The 13,743-nt window shown below is 38.2% G+C and overlaps 1 pseudogene; it reads left to right on the top strand.

Annotated features, from left to right (window-relative positions):
• Positions 1-13,525, top strand: part of LOC147316885 (dynein axonemal heavy chain 5-like) — a 79,240-nt pseudogene extending 65,715 nt beyond the window's left edge.
• Positions 13,526-13,743: the final 218 nt, after the last annotated feature.

The raw sequence follows: 13,743 nt of genomic DNA, 5'->3' as shown, positions 1-13,743 counted from the left end.
AATTCTCATTCAACTTACTCATTTTTAAACTCTTACTACTTCAACATACGTTCACATAGAGCCACCATTCAAACTTTAAAACGAAGACAAGACATTCAACTATTCAACTTGTATTTATCTTTTCAATATCTATTATACTTTTTCTTCAGTTCCAGTTTAAGTTTCATGATGTTTTTTCATCCGTTTCAGAGTTTATAATGGGTGTGTATGGGACGGAATGTTGGGGCTAGAGTGAGACGGCTCAACTGCTAGAGTGAGAGGAGCAAAAAAATTAATCTTAAAATCTTTTTTAAAACTGCTGCTGTGTCCACAGCGTTTGCTCTACAGGTATGATTTTACCCTCAAAACGTAGCCATCGCTGTCCTCTTTCATCCAATGTGTTTACTATTGTACTAGGTGTTATGGTTCTTTCATAAATGTCACCAATGCACAGCCTCCTCCCTCCAACTCTTCCATAGACTCTAATGTTAAAATGGCTCAGAAGGTTCGTTTGAAAATCAGAAGAGCATGGTGTCTTTCCACTGTCACCACGTCCATATAATAAACTCCACAGACATGAAAACTGAGAATTTGGTAGACTAGACATTGCTGTCGCTCACGGTGAAAGAATTTTGTCAATACGACTTTTACTTTTCATTTGGGAACGATTTGTTTCGGCCTGACTTTTCTGTTCATTTTAAGCAGCAAAAGTGAGGCGCATGTCTGTGTACGTGTGTATGGAGCCATTGGGTGCAGTCACTATAGCAACCAGGCTCACACCTGCCTGCTTAACGAGCTCTGCCTGCCACTGTACCAAGATTCATCTTAAGCACTTCTCTTTCAACTGCTGCTGTGTCCACAGTGTTACAGCCATCATTTTACCCTCAAATTGTCGCCATTATTGTTCTCTTTCCAACACCGTGTCTTTCAAAGCTCAGGCATTTAAACTTTTTAAACTGTGTGGATCAAAGTGGAGGGATCACATTTGAGTCATTCAGTGATTCAAAGAATATGACCTTTTAATATTCATTCAGATGTTTTCTGACTCTAAATGTTCTTTTCTCATTTCTTAGGGTTTTCTAATTTACATTTAAAACATTTTTAGTTTTTTTCCAACTTCTTCTTCTGTGTAACCTTCACCTTTTAGCAGTTCAGCACTTTTGTTTTCAGGTTAAATTCGGGGTTTTTTTTTTATCTCATTCAAAATTTTTAACTTAAATTCAGTAATTAATTCATTTCAGTGCATACATTCAGATTCAAGCATTCACACTGCAGTTTCTTCAGAAAATGCACTTTCTAGTTATTATATTTTATCTATTCCGTACGTTTTTTGAAAGCCTACTCCTTCAAAACCATTCAACTTAGAAAAACCATTCAAACACCATTAGATTCCTATTCTTTTGGACATGATTGCTTGTATTTTTCTCATTTTTAACATTTATATTTTTAATTTTATTCAACTTTATTCAACAAAAATTTCCCATGTATTTCAATGGGGAGACCCTTCAAATTCTCATTCAACTTACTCATTTTTAAACTCTTACTACTTCAACATACGTTCACATAGAGCCACCATTCAAACTTTAAAACGAAGACAAGACATTCAACTAGAGCTGGGCGATATGAGATTTTTTCATATCACGATATGTTTTTTTCATTTCAGGCGATAACGATATCTATCACGATATAAGCCAAATAACTATATTTGTAAGATTTAAATGTGCCGTTGCTCACAAGTAAAATGTGAAATAATCAGCAGCTTGTTTTTATTTAAATATTTATTTCCCATAATAAGTTCAACAGGGTAGATGTACTTAAGGAACATGAGACTTTTTCAGATAAATAAAGGCAAATATTGCAAACTACACAAAAGGCAGCCGCTAAAGCGTTTAAGTTTCAAAATAGAACAAACGAAACAAACTAAATTGTCAATTCCACTTAGAAACAAAATATTAATTCTAAAAATAAATCTTAGTTTGTTTTACAGAAGATCAGACAAAACTGACTAACTTTTGTCAATATCAAATAAACTGAGAACTAAAAGGAAATTCTCAATCTCTCCTTGTTGTATAGCTGAGCTTTTCAAACAGTTTTAACAGTTACTTTAGTCTGACAAAAGCCGAATGACGAATTAGCGCTTCCAGTCAGAGACTGAGGCTACGTCCACACATACACGGGTATTTTTGAAAACGGAGATTTTCCGTTTTCGTTTTAAAAAATAATCCCGTCCACACATAAAGGCAGAAATGAAGGAAAACGCTGCTATGAACATGCCAAAGCAGCAGGTGGCGCTAGATTCCTAACCGTGCCGAAATGTTGGCCAATCAGAAGTTTAGAAGCCTCGGTGGGAAAAAGTAAACAAAGCTGCGGCATAGAAGCAGAACCGAGTCGTATGTGTGGAGGGACAGTAACTGTGTGTATATGTAAGCATTTAAACACTGCAGAGAGTAGAATTAACAGTAACAGTATTGTAGAAATTCATTTCACCGAAACAATAACGTGGCGCACAGTGTGACGCATGCACCAGTTTATTGTATTTCCAGACTTGCTTTCGGCACAATTTACAGTGCACGCTACTCTGTTTTTTGTCAGACTTGAAATAGCCGAAATACCTTCACACTACGGAACTTCTATGGCTCTTCCGTTCGACAATCTCTCCGGCATTGGAACCATCATCTGTTTTCTCTTCGGTCACGCTCGGTTGATTTTTCTAGTCGGAACACTCATTTCCTCCATTACGTGCTGGCTCCATTACCCGCTGGCTGCTTCCCAAACAAACACACGTGCGGCTTGGCACTTGTGCTGTACGTAACAAGTCACGCGACGTGACGCTGCGGCTGTGATTGGTTCGGCTCTGCGCTACTTAATTTGGATTGGCTGACCTTTTTTTTTTTTTTTTTTTTTTTTTTTAAGAGGACAAGAGCAGCGAGGTCTATCGCGATAGCTTAATATCGAGTAAAAGTTATATCGCGATACATATCGTTATCGTTCTATCGCCCAGCTCTACATTCAACTATTCAACTTGTATTTATCTTTTCAATATCTATTATACTTTTTCTTCAGTTCCAGTTTAAGTTTCATGATGTTTTTTCACCCGTTTCAGAGTTTATAATGGGTGTGTATGGGACGGAATGTTGGGGCTAGAGTGAGGCAGCTCAACTGCTAGAGTGAGAGGAGCAAAAAAAATAATCTTAAAATCTTTTTTAAAACTGCTGCTGTGTCCGCAGCGTTTGCTCTACAGGTATGATTTTACCCTCAAAACGTAGCCATGGCTGTCCTCTTTCATCCAATGTGTTTACTATTGTACTAGGTGTTATGGTTCTTTCATAAATGTCACCAATGCACAGCCTCCTCCCTCCAACTCTTCCATAGACTCTAATGTTAAAATGGCTCAGAAGGTTCGTTTGAAAATCAGAAGAGCATGGTGTCTTTCCACTGTCACCACGTCCATATAATAAACTCCACAGACATGAAAACTGAGAATTTGGTAGACTAGACATTGCTGTCGCTCACAGTGAAAGAATTTTGTCAATACGACTTTTACTTTTCATTTGGGAACGATTTGTTTCGGCCTGACTTTTCTGTTCATTTTAAGCAGCAAAAGTGAGGTGCATGTCTGTGTCCGTGTGTATGGAGCCATTGGGTGCGGTCACTATAGCAACCAGGCTCACACCTGCCTGCTTAACGAGCTCTCTCTGCCACTGTGCCAAAATTAATCTTAAACACTTCTCTTTCAACTGCTGCTGTGTCCACAGTGTTAAAGCCATCATTTTACCCTCAAAACGTCGCCATCGTTGTTCTTTTTCCAACATCTTGTCTTTCAAAGCTCAGAGATGTAAACTTTTTAAACTGTGTGGGTCCAAGTGGAGGGATCACATTTTAGTCATTCAGTGATTCAAAGAATATGACCTTTTAATATTCTTTCAGATGTTTTCTGACTCTAAATGTTCTTTTCTCATTTCTTAGGTTTTTCTAATTTACAATTAAAACATTTTCAGCTTTTTTCCAACTTCTTCTTCTGTGTAACCTTCAGCTTTTAGCAGTTCAGCACTTTTGTTTTCAGGTTAAATTCGGGTTGTTTTTTTTTTATCTCATTCAAAATTTTTAACTTAAATTCAGTAATTATTTCATTTCAATGCATACATTCAGATTCAAGCATTCACACTGCAGTTTCTTCAGAAAATGCACTTTCTAGTTGATTTTAGAGAAGTTCTCACTCTTACTACTGGCAAGTATAATTTTATGACATAGCAACAGAATCTTCAAGTTGCTATGTTATTTAGAAGACCTGTTTATTTCCCTGAAAAGGTCTTCTAAAAGCCCTATCACAAGTAAACGGATCGCCAACATCATAGAGTTCATGACCTTTGAAGTTTATAAGTACGCAGCACGGGGCCTGTATGAGGACCACAAGTTTCTTTTCACTTTGCTGATGACGTTGAAGATAGACATGCAGAGCAACAAGGTCAAACACGAGGAGTTCCTCACACTCATCAAAGGTAAGAGGCAGATGCAAACACTGAAGGTTTTGTTTGTACGGGTAAATTGTTGTTTTTGTGAGCACATGCAACCATGGGTTAGTTTGAATATTTGGAACGTTTCAGTGGGGTCATAACTCATGTTGATTACTGGCATTTAGATGTGCATAAGTATTCTTTATTTATTAGGTATTTAACTGCATATTACAAATATAAAGAATAGAATTTTCGTTACATGAAATAACATCAAACAATGCAACAATATTTCTATGATCTACTAAAATACGCCAAATGAAATCTATTCAGTAACGCAGGAAAACAAATAAAAGATAAAAATGCTAAGACCCAAAATTATGAGTTTCAACACATCTGCTCTGAGCTATGAAAAAACATGGCTTGTATTGACAAAGATTCTTAGTACTAAGAATTTAACAACATCCCACCGTTGCAACAAGTGAGTTTGGGAAATTTCTTCACTCCTAGATATTCCACCATCAGCTAAACTACAAAGTGTTAGACCATGTAAAGTTACAGGGCGGGATCACTGAATACTGAGACACATAGTGCATGAAGGCTGCCAGTGCTGTGCTGACTCACAAATTGTCCAGAACCAAAGATTCTACAGCTAACGAATAGATCATTTAGCTAACAACACTCTACTTCCTGTTTGATCGATCACATGGTTGTAAACATGATTATGATATTTCTTACGGCTTGTTAGAATGAACAGACAGATTTTCTGAAACATATTCATCTGGACAAAAACTGTTTTTCCCTACTTTTTCTTAAGATTTATTTTAAAACACCATTTTGAAATAAAAATGAAAATACAAGGGTTTCTGTAAAGCTATCATTCACATCAAAACAGCCTGAAGGTTTGTTAAAATTGCCATCTGTTTCTGCTGTTTGTTATTCTTTTCTTTAACCATATTTATTGTTTATTTCAAGGAGTAGACAGGTTTTAAACCTCATGACAGAAACTATGCAGAATTTGAACATATTGACACTGTAGCAGTTCACTGAATATGATATGGAGTGCTCCTCACTGTGGGGATAAAACCCAGCAATGGCAACTGGCAGAACCAGAACAGCCACAGTCTGGTGCACGCACGCAGCTTCACCATCTGTCAGCTCCGGCCTGATAAACAACAAATTACAATTCTGATGACTTTTTCTGTGTTTTTGAAGATTGGGTTTACATTTTTACATTTGTTATGTATTTTGGGAGTTTAAAATTGAATTTTTTGCATTGGATCCTCCAGTTATACTTGCAGGTGTCTATATCTGTAATTGTTCATGTTCATATTATTCAGGAGGTGCATCCTTGGATCTGAAGGCTTGCCCCCAGAAACCAGCTAAATGGATCCTTGACATGACCTGGCTAAATCTTGTAGAGCTCAGCAAACTTTGGCAGTTCGCTGATATACTGGATCAGGTACAACATACACTTGATCAATTTAGACATGCCTTGACAGCTGTATGATAGTGTCCTTTAGCCTACAGAAAATCTACCCACTTGGACTTTTATCTTTTAAGTCTTCAGATAGCAGTTCTAATCTATCACATACACACCTGCACACTCACACACTCACATACACAGCAGTTGTCTCAAGGTGCTTATTAAATACTTTTCACAGCTCTTCTTTGCTCTAGTAAGCATGTCAATATCAGTCTCATCATGGCTCACTTCATTTCCCTCTTGTACATAGACACACACTCATCATGATGGACTGTCACTCACACTTAAATACACACACCCTTGTGGATGAATGACAGCACTGTGGTCCCCGTGGAGTCAAAACTCAGTGCTCTGTGAAATGAGCTTAGTTGGAGAAACTTCCAGTCAAATACTTTTGGCTGAGCATGTGTGTGCGTGTGTGTGTGTGTGTGTGTGTGTGTGTGTGTGTGTGTGTGTGTGTGTGTGTGTGTTAAGTAGCAGCAGGTAGCTTTTTGACTGCAGTAAGTAGTCGTTAAAGGGCATACTCTTTTTCAAGATTACACACATGCCTAAATATGAGCAATATTTTAAAGGTACATTTTTATTGAGATTTAGAAGCAGGGCTTGCTTTATCCCTTTGAAGTGACTTGATTTCTTAAAGAAACTAGTTGTTAAGATGTTGTTAATACAGCTTTATTAGGAAACCTGCCTAATTTTTTCTAATTTTGTTCGATTACACACAGTTATCCATGGCATTGCTGTTGTTACAAAAGATAAAAACATGCGTGTTTAAGGTGATTTATGATTCTGACTTGACCACCATATGTGTCGGTGCCTGAAGTTTTTGCAATGGTGATAGTTTGTAATTTGGGCCTAAATAAGCAGTTTTCCAAGAACAACATCCACCCACAGGTGGGGAACGTTTTTGCTAGATGTTATTGGATTAGCCCTGGACTGAAGCTGGACTGGTTGAGGTCCCCCTGGATGTTGTAGCTGTGTAGCAAATTAAAGTGAAACGCTCTGGATTAGAGAGGTGGTGAAAAAAAAAAAGACAAGGAGGAGGTGGTGGACTTTCTAACTGTTCTGCTTTTAGCAAAGTGACATTGAAGTTGGCTTTGTGTATTTCTTCATAAGATACACACCAATGGTATAAGCGAATGGGCTAGTTTTCTTGCAGTATTATTGTGACGACAGGTCTGACTTTCGATGTTATTCAGAAGTTTAAGTTATTCAACAGAAGTTTTGAGGTTTAGTCAAGCATTTAGTGATGATGTTTGAAAATGTTCAGTTATCTTCTTCTACGTCTTGACTTTGTACACACTTTCTTTTCATCGCTGTAGCCAGGGTGATACTACAATTTTAATTATAATTTATTTGTCACTATTAACAGGATACATAACACAGGCTTTTAAGGTTTCTGTCATTAAATTACTTCTTAAATTCCTTGCTTGATCTAAGTGTCTCATCTAATTATAGACCATATTGCAACCATCTTATTTCAAAAAATTATCCACTTCCTCTGTTTTAAGATAAATAAAACGTTCCTTTTTTATAAAGCCTATAGTTAGCAATAAAAATAAACCTTAATTAAAATCAAATTGAATTGGATTAAACTGAATTTTTGCTTCCTTGTATGTTTTTGTTCCAAGAAAAAAAATGGAAAACTGCCTATTTCACCTGTTATGTAAAAGTGAGCCTTTAGAAGAGTAACACTTGCCCTCAGTCTCAAATTATCGAATCTCCGATAAATTTGGAGCAAAAACAGTCTTTACTTGTTAATGTGTTAAGTGAATTTCAGTCTGGCATTAGAACGGGGCACAGTACAATTACTACTGCTTCAGAAATGATCTTGTGGATTGAACTGTAGACAGTAATTTGGGCTGCCAAAAAGGGCATCTAAGAACTAAGTCATGTTTTGCTTGGGGATCAAATACTTATTTCTCACAATGATAGGTGAATCAATTTGTAACTTTTATGTAATGTGTTTCTTCTGGATTTTTGGTTGATGTTCTGTCTTTCTAAATTGAAATGAAACAACCATTAAAAATAGAGACTGTTTTTCATTTCATTGGAAGTGAAACTTACAAATTGGCAACTTACAAATTCAGCAGGGGATCAAATAATTGGTCCCTCCACTATGTATGTGTTACCTTATGACTGACTGCTAAACTGTCTTGGGTATATCCTCAATTTTTTTTTTCTAAATTTGATCCTAAAGTATGTGAGAGTTTAAAGCTATATTGATGAGCTGTATCCACTGTTATACAGTTAAAAGGTTATTGCCGTGCCATTGCCAGACTTGTTTAATTTCCCCCAGGGATCAATAAAGTATTCTGATTCTGATTCTGATTCTGATTGCCATGCCACTTCTGCTAGTCTAGTTTCCTTTGTGCTTCGTTGTGATAAACATAACAATATTAGCACAATCTGTTGGCATATTTTGTGCTATCACACATGCAGATCGCATCTTGGAAGCACATGGTGTTTACAGCAGTGTCAATTCATGGCCTCCTGTTATTGCATAATCATCTAGTTAGGTCACGCATTACATGTTGTGTCTGTCTGTGCTCGTTATAAAATGAAGTGCCATAAATAAGACTTCTTCCATGCATGAGACCTCAGCTATATTGTCATGAATTGCTGTGTGAAGCAGGCAGGATAGGACAGAAATGCAGACTCACACTCAGAACAGCTTTATTGCTGGACGCCAGGAATACAAAACTTATTAAACTGGGAATACACATGAACTACACAGGCAGGCAGAGCACACAGCGGGGAAATGAGGGAGATCACGACACAGGACAGAGGGAGACGCAGACATAAATACACACCAGGGCAAACGAGGGAACAAACTACTGGAGGGGACCCAGCCGAACGTGATCTAACTAACGAGACACGGGGACACAAAACTGAACATGATGCACACCAGACAGAAGACTATCAAAGTAAACCAGGAATCACTAAGACAGAGACCAAGTCACACAACTTGACACGGGAGCTGGGAGGAAAGAAAATTCAGGGAGATGAGACGGACCAGGGAGATAACGGGAGGAGACAACGAGGGGGACACGGAAACAGTTAAGGGAGACGAGACACAGAGAGAGAGCGAGGGAGTGCACATAGTCAAACAGGGTACATTTCATCCTTCTTTTGTCTTTTTTTGTTGTTACTTATTAGCTTTCTTTTGTTGGCCACTTTGAAGATCACTTTGTGTCTAAATATGTTTGAAGTGTTCACAGTATTCTTTTATCTTTTCTGCAGATTTTGATGTGCTGTAATGCAGTTAAAGTTTTGCCCTGTTTTATATTTGTTTCCCACGTCAGAGCTTTTTGTCACAGATAAGTCTTCTTACAGATAAGTCGTAACGAGAAACAGTGGAAGGCTTGGTTTGACAAGGAGGCCCCAGAGGAGGAAGTAGTCCCAAACTCCTATGACCAGTCTCTTGACTGTTTTAGACGGCTGCTCCTCATACGCTGCTGGTGTCCTGACAGGACCATCGCACAAGTAAGGAGAGACATGTTTATGCATGGCTATAGAGAACAGATACAATGATTAAATTCAGTTTTCTTTATATAATGCCAATTCAAAACAAAAAGTTCCTTGGAACATTAATATTGTAATAACTGTTATAAGTTCCCCTGTGAACAAGCCTTTGGTGACGGTGCTCCAGAATTAATGATCGGGTCCTTGGCAGAAGCTGGTTTAGGTTCAGAAAGGGAGGCCATCTACTGCGACTGGTGAGGGGTAAAGAGGAGAGAGAAAAGGAGAACATAGAGAGACCAAGGACAAAACATAAACTACAAGAGTGAGAAGGGAAATATTAACAGTATGAATATCGCAGTGTAAACTTTAAAAGCATCAGAAGAGTCTAACCAGCCTATAGCAGCATAGGATGGCTAAGGGTCACCCAATCCATTTTCTTTAATTAGAAAGCCAAACATTGGTTGTCTGGTCTGTTTTTTGGTCATGCTTTTGCCTACTTTATAATATACAACACAACAAGTAGAACAGGCAATGTAAATCTACTTTTCTCATTTCTATCATAGTGCATTTTCAATAGTATACTGTAGACTGCAATTAAAATTAATAATTACCACTAAAGAAAGAGAAAAGGCTTAAAGTTGCTAATCTGAGAGTTAATGGCTTAAAGCTTGGGAAGCGATACCTCCTGACTTAAAAATACAGCTACATAAATGAGACACGGACCACAAAACAAGAATGTATAATCTCTTAATCTTCACTGAAAGCTGCTTGGTCAAAGCTCTTCTTGAGATAAGAAGCAGCTTGTGTAACTTGTTGTTATACAGCTTTCACCCTCCAGCCTGCTGTGCCTGAATATTTACAGTGGCTAAAAGATATTCAGTTTTACTGATGGATAACTTTCTGGCCCACTGAAGACAAGCCTGGAGTCCAATTTATTTAGTTAAACTCACAGTCCAGTCCACAGTTGCCCTAGCCTTAAGGGTAAAAAGAGTTAGCCAGTAAAGAAAATGCTTTGAAGAATTATCTCAGTTCTCAGCTTTCTAGAAAGTAAATTTATTCCAATATATACTATTGGACTACTTTGCTCAACTCTTTGCATTACAAAGCATTTAAAAAATTACATCTGCTTTGCATCATATTCTTTCCTTTAGGCCCGTAAATACATAATGGACGCAGTAGGGGAGAAATACACTGAAGGGGTGATTCTTGATTTAGAGAAGATGTGGGAGGAGTCGGACCCACGAACACCTCTCATCTGCTTCCTTTCAATGGGCTCAGATCCAACTGACTCCATTATAGCACTCGGGAAAAAGCTGAAAATCGAGACCCGTTATGTATCCATGGGTCAAGGACAAGAGGTCCACGCACGCAAGCTTCTGCAGCAAACTATGGCTAATGTGAGTGGTGAGATATTACTGCTGTTTTAGCAATACAGATGTTCTGTCTCTAAAAATGTGGTTTGGAATTTATAGAAATTATTTAGGGTTTTCTTGAACTCCTCATTTATAGTCTTCGTCATGGATGATAGGCATACTACTGTGTTTGTCCCCAGGGTGGCTGGGCCTTACTCCAGAATTGCCACCTGGGTTTGGACTTCATGGATGAGCTCATGGACACTGTGACAGAGACAGACTTTGTCAACAACAGCTTCCGCCTTTGGATGACCACTGAGGTCCACAGACACTTTCCCATCACACTTCTCCAGATGTCCATCAAGTTCACCAATGAACCACCACAGGGCCTCAAGGCAGGGCTTAAGAGGACATATGGCGGTAGGTTTGGCTCACTTAAGCTCACATTAAAGAAGTCCAGAAATACTAGCCAGTTTAATAGATCCAATTTATCTATGTGATAAAGAAAGAGGACCTAAGAGAATGAAATATATTCCAATATTGATGTGTACATTTGGAGATGCAGATATACAAAACACCTCTACTTCGTGATATCCATGATAGGAATAAGTAAGTGAATAAAAAGATGGAAATGTGGGAGAAACACCTGTTTGATGCTATATTTATTGTATTCCGGATTTTGTTTTTTACCCATGTTACCCAAGGTTAGTAAAATTTTAAACAAGTCTGAGTTATCTAGTCTGTGTTTTGGTCCAAAACAAGGGTGAAGAAAGAAAAGAATCTTTAAAATGTAGAAACCAGCTGTCTTTTCCTGGCTCAGATGACATGGTTCCTGGAGGGGAATTGAGATCGTATCTACAGCTTGAATTTTTTTTTTTTTTTTTTATAGAAAACAAGCAGAAAAAAAAAACAAAGCAACATACTAAACACAACACCATCGCATTAATCTAGCTAAGTGTAAACAGCAGTAAATACTAAATATTCAATGTTGTTGTGCAGCACGCAGGACAGATGTGCGTCGAAGTAGCAGCCAAGAAAGGTGTAATTTGGGTCTACGAGCAGTGAACACCCGTGTGCATACCTGTGTGGATCCGCGCGCTTGCATTCCAAAGGTTTCTCCATGTAATGATCTGCTAGGGAATTCTGATTTCGATTAGTAATTGCAGTTTGGTATTATATCAGAAAGAAGGTATTATTTTGACTGACATATTCAGTTCACTATCTTTTCTCCCACATTTACGCAACAAATCCTAACTGTTCGCTAAAAAGGAAATCTGTGTGTGCATGTTTGTGCAATGCTTGGTTTTAGAAGTAACTGACTTTATTCAGTTATGGATTATTTCAATACATTTCTGTAGATGTTACACTTAGCCTCCTTTTGGGCATGCAGTACATCTTTTTGACCTGCATGTCCCTGACCAGGTATAAACCAGGACCTTTTGGATGTCAGTAACATGGCGCAGTGGAGGCCGATGCTGTATGCAGTAGCCTTTCTTCACAGCACAGTTCAGGAGAGAAGGAAATATGGCCCCCTGGGATGGAATATTCCCTATGAGTTCAACCAGGCTGATTTTAATGCCACTGTCCAGTTTGTTCAAAACCATCTTGATGACATGGATATTAAGAAGGTAGGTAGAGTAATGCTTATTATTCTGTGTGATTAGGACTCTTGACCATAAAAAAATGTTAAAAGGGTTGAGATTTAAAGAAAGGATATTGTAAATACTTATCAACAACAGCCATCTGCTGGGAGTTTTAGAGCTTTCTGACTGTGTATGTATTCAGTCTGCTCACAAATTATATTGCACATTCATGAACAATTTTTTTGTCATCCTTTATCACTGTTTTATCATCTCCTTAGGGTGTGTCCTGGAACACAGTTCGATACATGATTGGAGAGATTCAATACGGTGGTCGTGTGACCGACGACTATGACAAGCGCCTCCTCAACACCTTTGCCAAGGTGTGGTTCAGTGAGGAAATGTTTGGACCTGCATTTAGCTTCTACAAGGGCTACAGCATCCCAAAGTGCTCCAGTGTTGACCAGTATCTAACATACATTCAGGTCAGTCTCTAAAAATAAGACATTTCTTAGTGCAACGTGTCTGCCAGAACTCCCACTGTGTCAGTGACTGAAAATTCATCTGTTTCCAGACTATTTCTCTTTTTTTCTCACTCAAAGTTAAGTTCTGTGATATACAGTGTTGGGTAAGTTACTTTAAATGAGTAACTTAGTTACATTACTAGTTACTTCTATCAAAAGTAACTCAGTTACTTCAAGTTACTCGTTACTTTCAGAGTAACTAGTTACTAGGGAAAGTAACTTTGGTTTTACTCAGAATTCTCTTGTTAATGTGTTGCTTCCGTAACTGGATACCCAGCAAGATTCTTCTTCTAGCTTGCTTACTTACCACAAGTGCACTGTGCCACCTACCAATAGAAAGGAAAAAATAATGTGCACATTTCCACGAGAGAAATCCCACGCCTGATTCTATCCTAGCCTGCTTTTTACATCCAACACAAAAACTGCAGTCGTGGTGCTTTCGATTGTACTCAGAACTCGGAAATTCTGCCTTCTGAATAGGAAGATGTAGGTAACACCAGACTGCAGATGAGCTGCATACAGGGCTGGACTGGGACAAAAAAATCGTCCCGGGCATTTTGACTAGAGACCGGCCCACCATTATAGGAAAAATCATAAAGCCTTTGAATGAAAATAAATACTGTTGTGACAGTGATGTACACTGTTCTGATGGTATATATGCATCAATCTATCAATTGTTTGTTGTAAGACTCAGATAATTATTTTTTTAAAAGTGAGACATTTTAAATGAGAATAAGAAAGTATTTCCTTGTGCCCCCCTTTCCCTTTTAATTCCCTACATGGACCCCTGGCAACACTTTGCTAGACCCGCCCCTGCACAGTTACCAGCTGTCAGCTGCTTAGAAAAGGATCCTGGTGTTATTTATCTCTCAGAAACAGTTCATAACTTCCCTTCAACTCATTCATGTT

The sequence above is a fragment of the Aulonocara sp. 'chitande type north' Nkhata Bay genome, linkage group LG12 (assembly GCF_057382095.1).
Source record: "Aulonocara sp. 'chitande type north' Nkhata Bay isolate Kocher_YH1m ecotype deep benthic linkage group LG12, A_spYH_male_GT1.1, whole genome shotgun sequence".
NCBI classification, from domain to species: Eukaryota; Metazoa; Chordata; class Actinopteri; order Cichliformes; family Cichlidae; genus Aulonocara; species Aulonocara sp. 'chitande type north' Nkhata Bay.
Note: the sequence above shows the minus strand (reverse complement) of the source record. Positions and strands in the feature narration are given on the sequence as shown.